Source organism: Acyrthosiphon pisum, chromosome A3, assembly GCF_005508785.2.
Source record: "Acyrthosiphon pisum isolate AL4f chromosome A3, pea_aphid_22Mar2018_4r6ur, whole genome shotgun sequence".
Classification (NCBI taxonomy): Eukaryota; Metazoa; Arthropoda; class Insecta; order Hemiptera; family Aphididae; genus Acyrthosiphon; species Acyrthosiphon pisum.
Window position 1 is genome coordinate 11,803,495 of NC_042496.1, and position 17,081 is coordinate 11,820,575.

Below are 17,081 nucleotides of genomic sequence, written 5' to 3' on the forward strand. Positions count from 1 at the left end.
TGATGTTTCTACTTAAATTATCAATATATTACCGTATTGTTTATAGGTACCATATATGAATAAATAAATATTTATAAAATTTTTATACAAAACTAAGCCGGGTTATGTTAAGTTTGAAAATACATTATTTTTCTTGTAATATTATTCTTTTTATATGACTTGAATATTATACAATGCTGTTATGATAATTGAAACTTATTAATATTCGTCTAAAATTGATAGTTATACATTGAAATAAAACGTATAATATTTTGCTTCGGAACGGGAAATTAAAAATATTATCATTCATTTATATTCATTCAAAGAGCTAAAAAATCTTAAACAATTATAACGATAAACAATTTAAAAATATGTAATACAAAAATGATGTTTCGTTACGACTTAAATTTAAGTAAAAAAATAATTTTCGAAAACGTTAATGGTTTTTAAAATAACGAGTGTTCTATCAGTTTTTCCCGGAGATAAATGAATCCGAGATGGATACTCCACCTACGATGGATATTAATAAGTACATTTTTTTCTTTAAGTGAATCAAACGCAAGCTGAAATAAATGAATATGGAGTTATTACAGTTATGATTTTAATAGTAACTATTAATAGCGGAGAAGCCACCCCACTGATTCAATCTATTATTTAAACATTTTTATTTGAACCATCAAAATAATTGGTCGAGTCTTAATAATTGGTTCTGTATGTCTCAGCAATTATACACTTTTCAGTTTTATATAATATTTATATATTTATGTTATAGTTGTTACGGGTGGCTTCTGTTCTAATACTCTTAAGACCCATCCGGGATCCCAATTAATATGTGTGCAAAATTAGGTGCCAATTGGTCCGAAACTTTGGATTTTAATATCATGTATACCTAATGTATTATGTTAGTATTATGCATAACACTATTATAACCCGATTATTAGTAACCATATTAGCTGACTATTTATTATAATCGATTTATCTAGCGTTTTCGTTTTACATCAGTTGAAATAGTCTCATTTATTTTTTGTCCAAGTTGGGCAAGTATTTGTTTAGTATAATATAATATAAACCTCAACCACACACATATTATATTTTTCTTAATATGAGTATAATATATTATAATAGCTATAAGTTATTACCTATTCAAATTTTACATTTATATAGAATAACATTATTAGCCTAAAATGTAAAAAACAAAATATTATAATAAAATACTGATATTGCTGATCATTGATCATAATAGCTACCTATTTCATTATCGGTAACTAATTATAGAGGACTAACGAACAAAAATACAAACAAACATTAATTTGTATATACATATAGAGACCTTGCACCTATATATAAAAGCATGCTTGCAAGTTTCAGTTTTTTTAATAGAAAATAATATTTTATAATATTATGTAGGAATATTGTAAATATTTTATTCTAAACTATCATTTTAGACCAATATCATATTAATTCTGACCAATACTTAGGTAAAATAATCAAATGTAGTTTAGTTATAAAATAACTATTTATCTTATTTTTATATGCAAACATTATTTTTTTTTATTTTGTTACTGATATGGTTTTAAAAATAACATATAATATTCAAATATACGCATATAGATATTTTATTACTAAATATAAATATACATTTAAAAGCAATACGTTTTATATAGCAGAGAGTTTAATATTTTCATCTAATCTAATCTTATGAATATATTGGATATGTGTCAGTAGTTTATCGACGAGATTCAAACACACAGCTGTAAATAATGGACATGTTTTTTACAACATTGCATAATATAGGTAAATGATTTAACCGATGTTCGACACCATCGTATTATACTTGTGTAGCTGTGTAGATGGCCAAAATCCTAAAAAAATCGACGATCCTAGTTTACGACGTTGTAGTACTAATTGTCAATACTAGTATTGAGTGTATCAATTATGTTTACCTGCAGGGCTGTTGTAGTGACCGAGTGGTTTCATAGATAACCAGGATTTGGGCAATTATTGGTTAAATTCATGGCACACTGCTAAAAATGTGTAGTTCCTCACGGCCAGCATATTGTGCTATCGTCCACTATAATGGATGTGTAGTCCACTCAGTCTTAGATATAACAATAACAATATATAATATATACATGCAGATCACAGATCTCTCTACTTCCAACTTTTGCCAAGCTGTGAGGAACATTGACCTTAAGGCAGCCTAAATGAAGAAAACAAAGTAAAAATAAATTAAGTTTCCCAATCTCCCTAACTTGCCTGGTATATTGAATTAAAAATAGTATACCAAATAATTAAAACAGAAATACTAATTAATATTTTATTACTTTACCCTAATTATATCTTCAAAATACCACCAACAATTTATAATTAATTTTTCAAATTAAACACAAAGAAAAAGAAAAATAATCTAAAAAATGAATTTGCCACTATTATTTGGCACTATTTTGAACCCTTTCTGGCAAGGTAGAAGGGTCAACTTCACAGAAGTCTAAAATATGACGATCGGCGTGTTTTTGAGTGTTCGTATGGAATTGAAGTGCGTCTGTGTGAACAATCGTTTAAAAGCCACGATGATTTCGCATACCATTTTACGTATTGCATAATATAATTGTAGTGTATGCGTTTACAGATGGCATGGGCGTTCCAAGGGAGGGGGTGGATATTGGGGGATAGATCCCCACTGACATTTTTTTAAATTTATAATTCTAAATAACTGGTACTTTTGACATTATATAGTGTTTTTCATGCGGATACGCTATAAGTGAAAAATGATTATAATATGTATTTTCAATGTTGTGATAATTAATAAATAATTTCTGATTCGTAACTTTTAGGATATTTTTTTATTAAGTAGTAGGGTAATTTGAGTTATCGACTGTTTGGAAATGTTTTTACATCAACTTGGCTGATATTATTCAAACCACTAATACTAAATATGGTAGGCAAAACTGAAATAAAGTAGTATTACATTTTTTAAAACGGTCAATGGTTCTCTTCATGTATATGTAGTCAATAATCGTTCAATATTTCCCAATATTTAGCAATTATTTTAAAATATTAAAACTTCGATTAAGCTTAATCAGCTGATAACAGATATTTAACCGGGAAAATTTGGCCTATTAAACTCCGGTTAACTTTAATCAGAGACGGTGCAACTGGCCCTTAATGAGTTAACATTGTTATTTTTTAGGAATCCACGGATAAATGGTTATTGATCCCGAAGAAGTTGTTGATGTTGTGTCTCAACAATTAATAACAACTTTGAATTTATACACTTTTATAAATTTTAATTAAATTTGAAGCATAGTAAAATATATTTTTTGAGATTTAACGTAGGTCATAGACATAATATAGATGGACTGCGCGTTTAGCCCTTATCATGTCAGCAATAATAAACGTATGTAGAAGGTAAATAATCATGGAAAAATGTTTATCTCAACAGCTTTCATCCATGATACGGAAATACGGAATTAATATAATACCTTAGAATAAAAACAGTAAAAAATGTTTTATCCATGCTATTTTACCTTCTCAGTTCTTGTTATTATGGCTGAATATGGTGAGGGGGGAGGAATGCGCAGTCCATCAATATTATGTCTATGACGTAGGTATAATCCATTGTTATCACTTATTGTAATAGGTAATTTAGTAAGATACCTTCGACCCCACATGCAATCAAATTTCCTAGTTTCCTTTATTAAAAAATACCAAGAACAGTGAGAAAACCACAGCTAGAGTGAGCTATACCAAGATTATGTAATATGCCGATCGTAAATGCCAAATAATATCCATTTAAACCCGTTTGAGTATCTGAATGGTTTAATATTATAGTGATAATTAAAAATTAATTATGATTAAAATTTTAAATTAGTCGATTTTAAATCCGAGTTTCGGGCAGCCAGGTCAACTCAAAAATTTAATTATAACGGAATCAATGTTTGAACTCAGTTTGTTGAAGAACGATCATCAAATATATTTATTATTATTATAATTTTGATTAAATTGTAATTAATTATTAGTCTTTTGAATTCGATTTTGAGTATTTTTAAAAATTGTATTTGTCTCGGGTTTGAATCAGAATCAAAATCTGTTATTTGATTCAAGTTCAATAAAATTTAAAAGGTTTGGTTTGACCTCAAAAACCAGTGTTCGTAACATCACTAGTAATTATGTCCGAATTTATTGTTTGTTGTTTCACATAATATAAGTGCCTCACGTCATAACGATAATATATTGCACTCGTGAACAACGGTTACAATAATAATAATAATAATAAAAAAATGGCGCATTATCATGCGTAGTTCCAATAGGGAGTGTTTACTATATAGGTGCCCACCATGACCCATCTATACCGGTAAACATAGGACGATCGTGTACGTTATTGCAGTGCGGTTAACGCCGGATTCCTATCCGGTCAAATTATTAGATAATATATTATTTCGTTTTTTGTTGGAGTCTATAGATCGGGCGGCGATCGAGAACCTGCATCGAAGATTCTATGGGTATTCCGGTATTTGGTGCATATATATACTGTATTGTATAGTACACGCGCGATTATTAGTGGTAAATACCTACGTAATGCGAACACGAATTTTATGATCGACGATTTCTAGAGGGCGATTTGCCCGTGTATAATATAACACTATACCTACCTGTATGGTGTTATATTATTATCAAACGGACTGCACGTGCGCAACACCCGGCGAGTAATATCTCAATCCGACATCCTATACAGGTACCTAGGTACCTATATACTTGACTGTTACAGATGTGATATTTCGTTATTATCATCGTTACGGTTGAATGAAAATAATATACAAAAACAATAGTATACGATATTATGTATTGTGTGTACCATATGCGTGTATATGTGTATAACGACGATAACACTGAGTGGATAAAAAAAAAAAATTTCTGTTTGCGCCGCCGCGGCTGCCGTACGTCCAGTGTGGGGAATACGAAATTATGGATCGGATATTCCGATGATGGCGGATGTTATATCGTTCGGGTTTTTGGCGGTCGTGAGGTGGCGGTGGCGGTTCAGCTGCAGACGTGCAGTGGGTGGTCGGTGCGCTGTTACGCCGTACGGGTGTGGGGTGTGAGTATAAACGGCGGTGGCGGTCCGTTTTGTTCCGCAGCGATAATACCCGTAATGATATGCCAAGTGTTTGCACGAGACGAAGAAATGGCGAACCGCTTCGTGGAACTACCGTCGAGGGTGCACTTACTTATAATACTTGCCCGGCGAGATGAGTCCGACCCCTCACCCCCACCGCGTTTTCACTGCCACCACCGCCGCCACCACCCACGCAAGTAGCCAACTCGACGGCACACACCATAGCCCGCTAGCGGGGAAATCAAATTTTGGATATATATATATATATATATATATATGCGCTCGTATACCTACAATTATATACCAGAGCAGAGCACCGGCTCGGTACTCGAGTTTGTCGTGGCTCCTGGCTTTTCTGCCTCCACCACGCTGCCACTCCGGTGTCGTTACTGCCTGTCCCTTATATATAATTTACAGTGCAGCGACTCCCGACGACCCGCGTGTTACCCAGAAATACCACCCCGCCCGAGATCGATGTTTCGATACGAATTATATTACTATTATTACGCATTTTCCGTAAATTACGACCACACGTCCCAACACTCTAAATCATATTATTATAATATTATTATTGTATTGCTGCGTGTATACGTTTTATCGGTACGTGGACCACCCCCCTCACATCCAGCAGCGCAAAATGGTTATTAAGCGGTCGTGAAGCGGTCGTGAAGCGTATACTTTCGAATTGAATGTCCCGTGTAATATTATTATACCTACACGCCTGGTTTCGACTTACTTTTGTTTATTATAACATGCGGTTATACACAATATAAATTATAATATGCACTTTATACGCACGTATAGCTATTATACTCCTTACGTTAATATGGACCAATTAAAAATGTACTTACAGACTTTGAAAATATTGACAGACAAAAATAAAACATTAATAGAAAACATTAATATGAAAGAAAAAAAACCTCAAGAAATAAATTACACTACCTACCTAATAATGATTCCACGCGAGTCCACCTACCGTATATTTTGATAGTCACGTAATATCAAATAGATTTGTTTTTCCCGTTTGTATTAAATAGGTTTGTATAAAATACAAAATTTGTTTTTACAAAATCCATTTAAATATTTTAAAACAAAATGAATTCTTTCCAGATTCACGTATTTGACATTTTCACCTTTCATACAGCATTATTATTTTGATCAAAAGAAATTGGTGTAGTATTGAGTACTATTCAAAGCAACCAGGGATGTACCTACAATATAAAGAATCTTATTACAATATTATGTCTTCCAAAGCAAATAATATGTTTTTATATTAGTCTTAGGTACGAAATTTACAATTTATAATATTATTGATTTTAATAAAAAAAAATATATCGAAATTATTTAACGTAAGTAACATAAAAGTACACAAACAAACTACAGTTATAATAATTAATAAGTCCATTTAAAGATGCAGAATTAAAATTGTGAAATCAAGTAAGAGTGATGATTTACGGTAGTTCTTAGTAAATTTAAATTAAAGCTTAAATTTTTACAATATTCTTCTTTAAAGTTTTTTTTTTTTATACTTCGAGAATCAATAAGATTGACAAATGACATATTTATTAGATTCAATTTCTAATCGAAATAAAATTATACTTGAATTTTTGGTGCAGTCCTTGTGTATCACTATGACAACTATCATTATTACGCAATAAATATATATTTTTATTCATGCAAATCTAAAAAAAAAAAATAAACTCCAATAATCAAGATGGCAAGGCGTTATGCTAACATAAAGTAAGTAGGTACATATATTATCATGTTCACTTCACTCGTATAATCTAAAAATAAGGGACCCTACAAATTGTACATAATGTATAATACTATATGCTATATTATGTATGTTTTAAAGATAAATTCATATTTAATTTTTACAGAACAACACGTACGTTTGTTCATTGCTAGTATAGGTATACATACGTTTATAGCTATGTATAGATCGGAAGCACTTATATTATAATAATATACGTTATACACAATATTATTATGTCATGCGTATCATAAGCATAACCACCCACGATATCAAGTAAAATTATTATTGCCGTTGCTAAAATGATCATCTGGACTTTTAAACTTACCACATCAAATTACAGTTCAACCTAATGAAATGAGCAGTTTGTCTCAATAGTTATAAAATATATCCAAATATTTTAACAAATATTCTAGTATGGAGAAAATACAGAAAAATAAAAAATGTACTGCAGGGCTGCAAATAATATTGTAGGTATATCATGATTTTATTATAATAAATCCTCTAATCAACAAAAATAAACAAAACTGTAGCAGTGTGGCTAAAAAAAAATATTGACACAAAACCACAATTTTGAAAGTAAATCCTCTAATAATCCAAGGAAGTAATAAAAATTTCACCGTGGTAACGTTAAACATATATTTTCACACAGTAAAGTTCAAACTGTTTTCAAAACTTAAGACTTTATGAGTTTATAGATAGTACTATATTTTATAACACTGAGGTTACTGCAGATATAAATGCAAATGAAACATTGGCCTGATACAATTAAAAAATGCTGCAAAATGAGCTAAAAATAATTTTATAAACAACAAGGGATGACAAATCATTGAATATTTCAATAGTTTGGCACTACCACGAAAGAAATAATTTTCGTCATGGACAGTGGACACTATATTAAAAATAAATATATTTTTTTATACAGGTGTACCGAGTTTGGGTTTGTAGTGCCGACAGCGCAAGTAAAAAATATTTCACGAACAAATAAACTTATTCTCAACAGCAGATATTATATGGATGATAATATTATAATAATAATACATTTTAGTTTTATTTTTTATAATGTCATTGTTAAACGTTTATTTTAAAATTTTTATGCGAGAGTTTCCCCTCTTCGTTCTCGCTTGACTGTCATTGCAACCGTTCCCTTGGTTACCAATATCAATCGGTATTGATGAATCAGTTAATTAGTTGTACATATTGTATTAATTATTAATATATAATATACTAATAATTATTAACTTTTTTGCTATAATATTATAATTGGTTAATCCTATACAAAATAATATGATAAACTATGTAAATTCTAAACACATCATTAATTCATATTTTGTACTAGTTGAACTTAGAAATTTGTATAAAAATCGTCTTGTCCTTCGTTCATATGGATATTGGTAAAATTGTAAAGAATATATTTTTCAGTGGTCACTTGATTTTTAAATCAAATTCAAGACTAATCAAAACAAAAGCCCCAAACTGTTTTCGTTATTTACTCGAAATGTTCTACAAATCTTTGTGACATACAATACTGCCGTCCAGTTTAAGTGAAATTAACTGTTATAAAACTTATATTATACGTATTATGTGAGTATCACTACTAAAAACCGCGTGACTTAAACACGCCAAGACCAGCTGATCATCGTCTACAGTTATTCACTTAGTAAATACAAGTCTTGCAACTGACAACCATACACAGAGACGGAGTGCGCAATAGTCGAGCAAATACAGCGCACAATTTTAACATGTCGGACACGGTGCGTGCACTCATTTACTTCTCAGTCGTTTAATAAAGTCAGAATACTTTAACTGAACAACACGGCGCCCGACGTGTCTCTTAAAATATCATTAAGATAAATGTAAAATATATTATATACAGGAATATAGGGTATACCCCACTCCAGCTACAACTCCACTCCGCGCATGTAAAAACTTTATATACTTATACTAATACTGTACTTCTAATACTTATGTGTTTATCAATGAATGGTTATAAAAATTCAAAAGAACACTATTTTTCTTAAACCGGATTACCGGCCAAAGGTAAACAATATACATTTGGTTATCCAATGCTGAAATTCTGGTGAGAATAAATGAATACTATAATATTATTAAAAATAAATCATCTGAAGACGTCTATAAGCTGTAATTAATAAGTACTATATTTTAATAAATTCAAATTATCTTAGATAAATTTTACTTTTAAATGAATAATAATATGTTAAATTTAGATGATAATATTTTAAATATCAATATTATTAATTTTAATTATGTTGATTCTCTAATACCCGTACGATATAGGTACCTGTACCGTTAGAATTATATCGTTGTTTACGTATTTATATTTTCAAAGCGTAAGTAGTTTTTGTATTAATAAGGGTCTTACGTTACTTGGTAAAATGTATTTAAAAAAAAAAAAATTAAATTCCATATTATCAGTAAATGAATATTTTTATAATATTGTAACCATCATTGTTAAAAATAACGTATAATATCGCTAGTTATCGGGTTTATAAAGGTCACGAGGTTTAAGGTAATTCAGATGCTATACCTATTTTAGACAAATCATGTTTAACTTCGTGGCTCCATTATTTTAAAATAATAACAACACCATTGTTCGAGCCACTAAAAGTATGTGTATTGTAAACCGCATCGCTCATAATAATAATAATAATAATATGTACTTGTTTTAAAATAACTTAGACGTAGGTACTTACGTATTTTGATTGCTGCATAATACATGAGATTCCGGAACACAGTCGGTCGGCACTCTAACTGGTCGATCATCGCGAACGATGCATATTGCATACTGGCACGTTTGCCGTCGGAAGGCGTACAAAAGAGCTATTATAACCTCCGCCGACCGTACCGGCCGGATCTAGGTATATATTGATAGATTGTACCTATTATATTATTATGTAGAGCTGGTCTGACTAGTGACAAGCACCAGTTACAATAAGGTACAGCATTTACAGACTACTGCTCAATCAAATCGGTGCTCAATGACCCCATAATATGTGCATGTTCAGTGATAACGATAAATTATTATGTAATAATGCTTGTTGTGCATGTAACGGTATTGGAGGCTTCGATGAGCAAGAACAACATAAACATATTGAATTAAACTGGTTATAGATAGGTTAATCGGGGGAGAGTTATGCATCAACAGAATCAATAAAGATCAATCGATGACCATCTCACCGACGCTCAACCACAACAGTAATTACATGTGGGAATACTGGTAACTATACGGACTAAGATAGAAACGTAGAATGGACTGGAAATGAAATCCTAATGACCGGGCTACTTATGGTTTAGGGTGGGATTGTGGGGGGTATTATCAAGTGCTTATATCGAGCGGGCTGCCTATATTCATCATTTTAATAACCCAATATAGACATAGGTATTAAGAAACTCCTAATATGTCTGTTGGTCCTTGATAAGCCGTCGCAGCTGGACACAAATATATAATAACATGTGCTTTTAAGATATTTGCATCGATACACGGCACAAGGTAGCTCTCCGCAACTATCGCTGTCCCTTGCCTGATCCACCGCAGGTTGCCGCGTATACCGTACGGTCTAGTTCCCTCCTGCGGATTTACAACCGCAGGCGCTTATCGTAGGGTTACGCATCCATCTGTCCAGCAGTGCGTTAGTGCGGATACCTACCCCGTTCCTTTTCAAGGAGTCTTGTGCCACACCCCGGACAGTGCTAGAGTCAAAGTTGCCATCCACAAGCATCTTACATCACCCGGTCACCATAGTTCTTTCCAACTGCCAATCTACCAGCCTGAGTCTCCGCGTAAAGGCTATAGGTTATAATGTAATTAACGTGTTCGTTGTCGCTCGATTACATAATATTATTATATATTACGATGCAGGGATATGTTGATATTTGATAGTTTTATTTCGTGTGTTAATGTTTAATTTATTATTGTACTCATTTCAGATCAGAAGAAAAATACTTGTAGTTCTTGAATTTAGATCGAACACCATCCATTTGTGGCATACCGCAATTGTATTATATACCATTAAACAAACTTTTACTTAAAACAATATTATTAAACGAGTTCACTAAAACAATAACTAAATAGTCTAGAAAATGAGTACAACAATTACAATTTGCAATACAAGTTAATGTAATGAAATACAACTACAAAATACAACAATAGCCAACATACTTGAACATTTAATTTTAAAACTCAAATGATACAAACGATGAAATGAACACGTCGAGTAGAAAAACAATATAAAAATTAACGTATCGAAAATCACATAATAATACATTAACTTTTTAAGTATATGCTAACACAAAATCACAATAAATATAATACTTGAAAATGACTATTCCGTTCATTTTTACGGCAATCATACAGTAAATATGCTCTGAATTACAGTCCATTACATTTTTCAACAATAAAATTTAATTTCTACAGTAATAGTTATTTCCCTGTTTGTCTGCGATAAATGTATGTGATTCATTTTTAAATGATGTAGGTAAATAAATAATTGTTAAGCTCAGACCAACTACACACAAAGCGGAAATCAACCCTTCCCCAATTTCCAGTTGGCCATAATATTATAATGAAACATTTCATCTTTATAGGTTAGGTTACAGGTACATAAAATATTATAAAGCTGAAGAGTTTTTATGTTTAAACCCACTAATCTTAGAAAATACTGGATCGTTTTCAATAAATGTTATATCAATAGATTCCTTTAGAATTGAAGAGCGTTCGTATAGCTTATAGTTACAGATTTACAGTTGTATACCCTTATATGGTAGCTCACTCATGAATTTCATATTGGCTCACGACTATCGATTTTTTTTTTTTGTTAAAAATATTGAGTGATTTTTATGGATTTTTTTTTAAATAGAAAACAGTATTATTTAATTTTTTGTTTGTTGTTCGAGTGTTCAGGTTAAAACAATTAAAGACAATCACCTTAGGTTTATAGAATATATTATATAGGTTCAACAACTACTGAACCGATTTTGACGAAAGTTTCAGAGATTATTCTTAGAGATATCAGGAAAGATTAAAGAGTAGTTTGAACTACGTACAAAAATATACCAAATGCAATCCGCCACAGGCAGATTGCCCATCTAGGTTGAATTAGTTCACAAAGTGAGGTACACCGATGCCGATTTTCTCGTTAACTGAGGTAGGTACACTAAATCCAAAATACACAGATTTAGCACCCTGTATTTTATGTTTGTTATTTTTTTCCAGTGTAAAGTCTGGTTATAGTGCCAGTTATAAAATACATAAGATATAAATTCAATTCTTATAAATATTTATTTTAGATTTTGAGTGAAAGATAAGATATACCTCTGCACTACAAAGTATAAATTTCAAAATAAAAATATCACGGTATTATCTGTTTTATTTTCTACAACCACAATAACTATTCAACATTTTAATTTTTTGTTTTAGTGTGGTGCTATAGAGACTTGGGTCCTCTTTTGATATGTTTACATTTTAATATAATTTGGAAGAAAACGTTCTTATTTACAACACACTCGTTTGTCATAAAACCAAAATGTTTTAACGTTTTCTAAAAATATTTAAAATATAATTGTATTAACGTATTAAAACGACTTTTAAAAAATATAATTATACATAATTTTTATTTTTCGCTATTTAAATAATTTTATTAAAAGTAAAATAAAACGAGTCAAATGGTTAATTAATACATAAAAAAGTAAAAATAATTATTATGTGTCTCGTGTATTATTTAAAGAGTATACTTATTTTTAAATTATACTCTATGCGAATTATTCAGGCCTTTTTATAAATACTAGAAGATAAGGTATTATATTGTTTATTTATTAAGTTAATTTGTAAGATGAATGAAAATATTATTACGTTAAATTATATTTTATTTTATTATTTTTTATATAGCTTGTTTTAATAGGCTATGTATTTATTTTTTTAGCTTAAAATATTGTAAATAAATTATGCATTTGAGATAATTAATAGTTTTTTTTTTTTTTTAAATATAAGATTTAGGTATTTTTTTATACTTTGAAGTAGAATTTATTATTAAACTAAATAATAATCAAGAAATAAGATTTAAAATTGTCTTAGATACCTACTAGCCAATTTAAAATTCTAAACTAATGATTCAGTGGTCATTTACTATATTATATGCTATGAAGCTCCTTCGTAATTTACGATTTTAACAACTGTTGGATTTATGGTCAGGTGGCACGGCTTCCTATTAATATTATTTTTGTCATGTTCTTATGTCACCTGCACACTTACTCATTATACCTTGTTTCGTATAGATTGTAAATAATTTACTTTTTAAAATAAAAAAAAAAAATAAAGTATAGCAATTGAATATCATAATACATGAAGATGAGTACATGATTGTCATATATAGGGCTCGGAAGTTGTAGGAATTGCATATTTTTCTGTATGATCACAATTTATAGCAGACCTAGCTAGAAATTTGAAGTATACAATTGCGAGTTGAAAAATTGAAAATTGAAAATGCATATTTTGCATAATTTACCAATTTTAGCTAAAAAAAAAGTGCATATTTCATTGATTTTATATGCATATTATGCATATTTTATATTTTTCTAAAAAAATAGATTTTTTTCTTTCTTAACCTGTATATTTCAACTAATATTGAATATAAAACTTAAAATTATCAACGAAGGTATTTATTGTCATCGCCATAGTCAATTACGGAGTTAATAAGAGTGATATTGTGACACGCATTTAGTCTATCATGCTAGTATGCCGAAATACTTATTTGTAGGGCTCGGAAGTTGTAGGAATTGCATATTGTTCTGTGTGATCTCAATTTATAGCAGACCTAGCTAATTAGATAGAAATAGAAATTTGAAGTAGGTATACAATTGCGAGTTAAAAAAATTGAAAATTGAAAATGCATATTTCACCAATTTTAACTAAAAAAGTACATATTTCATTGATTTTATACGCATATTTAACATTTTTAATGCATATTTTGCAATTTTTTCGTGCATATTTTACATTTTTTAGCTCCTACAACTTCCGAGCCCTAGTCATATATATATATATACATTATAAGTTATATAACATTAAAACAAAACAATTGTCAATTTGTAATTTAAAATTATTAATTTTATTAAAACATTTATGATTGCAACTCGGATAAAAAAAAACAACTGTTGGTATAAAAGTATACAACATTATTTAAGATTAATTATATTGTTAAACAATATAATGTTAACAACAACTAGATTAATATATGATTTATAAATTCTTATCAAATAATGGGTGGACAATGTTTATAATTATTTTTCATATTGACTCTGCTCTTCGGTTCATCAAAAATAATAATCTCCACAATGACTTATGACTTAAAAATCCCAACGCTCTCTCAATTAACCAAATCATACTACATCGATTTTCATTCATCATAAAAATCCACCAATAAATCGACTTTCCTCTCACACAATCACTGAAAACCCCGAGGGACGTTTAAAACGATCCTGGACTAGAATATGGTCTAATGTAATCTGCCGGGTGACATTACTGAGTGCTCTCGTAAACTCATTTATTATTGTAACTACGTAGATATCTAAATAAAATTACTTATTGTACTTCTGTGTATATTGATTGTTATTATATTTTTAATTAATCAGAAAAAAATGTATTTTTATAGCAAACGTCACGTTTCTATATCATTTTAAATGATATTATTTGCAATCGGGTCTGTAAGAAATAGTTTTAACTTTTAAGCTATACATATCATAAAATGTGTTAAACAGAATATATAAGATAATCAAAATCTAACTAACGTGAAATTCAGCCTGTATCACATGGTAAATATTAGTACAAATATTAAACGTCATAATAAATAATTTCTATTCCTCGTCATCAATATGAAATATATCGTCGGTTAGATCTGATAATCTCTAAGGAGTTTATTTTCAGTTACAAGATAGCCCAGGGTAGGTTTATGGTACCCTAGATTGTAATTGAGTTGGGTCAGAGTTTTATGAGAGAAGCTACTGCTACTTAAAATCTAATCAAAATCAGATTCCCAGTGGTTTTTTTCTCCATTCAAAAATCCTATTACCGGTAATCTAATTTTTTTTATCATTCTACTCAACCTTAAAACAAATCAAAAACAAATATCTGTTCACAAATTGATATGAACAGAACTTTCTTATATCATAATAATTAATAACGTTCAATACATATACTGTGGAAAAAATATAATCATATCTAGCAATATACTAGACTTAATTATAATTATACTTATTGAAATAGTTTCTGATCATACTTATATTACCAGAAAAAATAATGAGAGTACTAAAACATTAGAGCATTAAAAACTCCATCCTTTATTTACACGAATTGAAGCGTTTAGGTCAATCCTAATTATTAACGTTTTGGAATTTAAAGGAACCATTGCTGATAAAAACGTGTTGCAGTGTTTTTTTTTTTTTAATGGGTCTATACTGACCAATGATTTCATATTTGATATAGCTGGGGCCAAACGTAATAGGAAAACTAGTATAATATAGAAAATTAAAACTTATAGACTTATTATATTAACGATATAAGATTATTAAATTTACTTCAAAATACAGGAAAAAATGTAAAAAATATATTTGTTTTATCTTTACTGGGTCACTGACATTTAGATTAAAAAATCATCATTTAAGTTTATATCGAAAGTAAATTAGGAACATGGCTAAAAAAATGATATTTTTTACTGAATTAGTTTCAATTTAAAAATAATATGTTGTAAATTCAACAGAAAAAAAAAACTGGAATACAAAACATATTCTCCGTATAAAAAACTAATTTTGGCTAACTTCCTTTGATGTACAAAAAAAAAAATGTATGAATTATGTGAAATATAATTTCACAATAAATTAAGTTAGATATCCTTGTAATATGTATAGTTTAGTAATAACACTAATAAAAAAAACTAAATACATAAAAAATTAAACTGATATTTTTGTGCAAATCATGGATATATTCTTATTAGTACCTACATCATATTAATCATATCTTATAATATAATGTTGGAGTTTGTAAGTGCAAACTATAGCTTATAAAAAAAGAACAATACAATTGTAAATAATTTTAATCAAACTTTTTAAGTAAACATACCTATTATATAAAAACTATAATTATTGTCAATGTTGGTGAAGCGACCAGCAACTTCCTTTTAAACCAATAAAAAGAAAACTACATTTATAAGTTTATTTTTAGTCACTTGTAATAATACAATGATTATTATTTTTATGCTTGGAGTTGGTAATTACTTTGACTTCAAAAGTTAAGGATATTTTTTTGTTATTCTACAACATAGATACATTAAGGTGTAAATTAAAAATTCTAAACTGAATAGTTGAGCTATTGGTTTTATAATATTATTAAGTTTATTATTTTTTTTAATTGTTTTAAAGTTACAGAAAGATTCGTAGAAAATGTTTTGATTGGAATTATACACAATATTGTAATTCCGGTAGATATTATGGACGTATTGTTTTGACTTTCACACTTTTCAAAAAAAGTTTATTTTTATATGAAATAATTCCAATTTAAAATATTAAACTAATACAAGTGAACTTAGAAATTACGATATTGGTTTCAGGGCATTCAGATTTTTGACTGTATCAGTCATTATGTTAGTTATGTTACAGACAAAGTATTTAATAATTCACTTTTATTTTATTATTTCATTGAAGTTTTTATATTAAGTATATTATAATAACTTTTTAAATATATTTTATGATTTTTTTTCATATTAATGACAAGCTATGCATACATTACAAAAATCTAAGAATTATAATTAAAAAAAGGTGGGTAAGTGGATTTCGCTCTGCTGTACAGTAGGTTACAAGTGGGTCACTGTATAATGGATGGTATAAAATTTGAATTCAATGATATGATATCATTGTATAAGAAAAACGATTCTGAGCGGAGACGGTATGTCAGTCTAGGTATAAGACATAATATTATATTATAGTCTATAGTATTTAAAAAAAATTGACCTATAATAGGTACCTATAATAAATTCCAAATTAATCATATCATAATATCTATTAGTACTTATAACGCGTTATACATCAACAAAAAACCGTGGTACTATCATAGATATATAATAATGTATAATGTATACATTAGAAGTTTCAAGTACTCACGAATAATATTATACATCACAACAAATAACTAAAATAGTTATCCTAGGTTTTTAATATGTAATTTCGTCC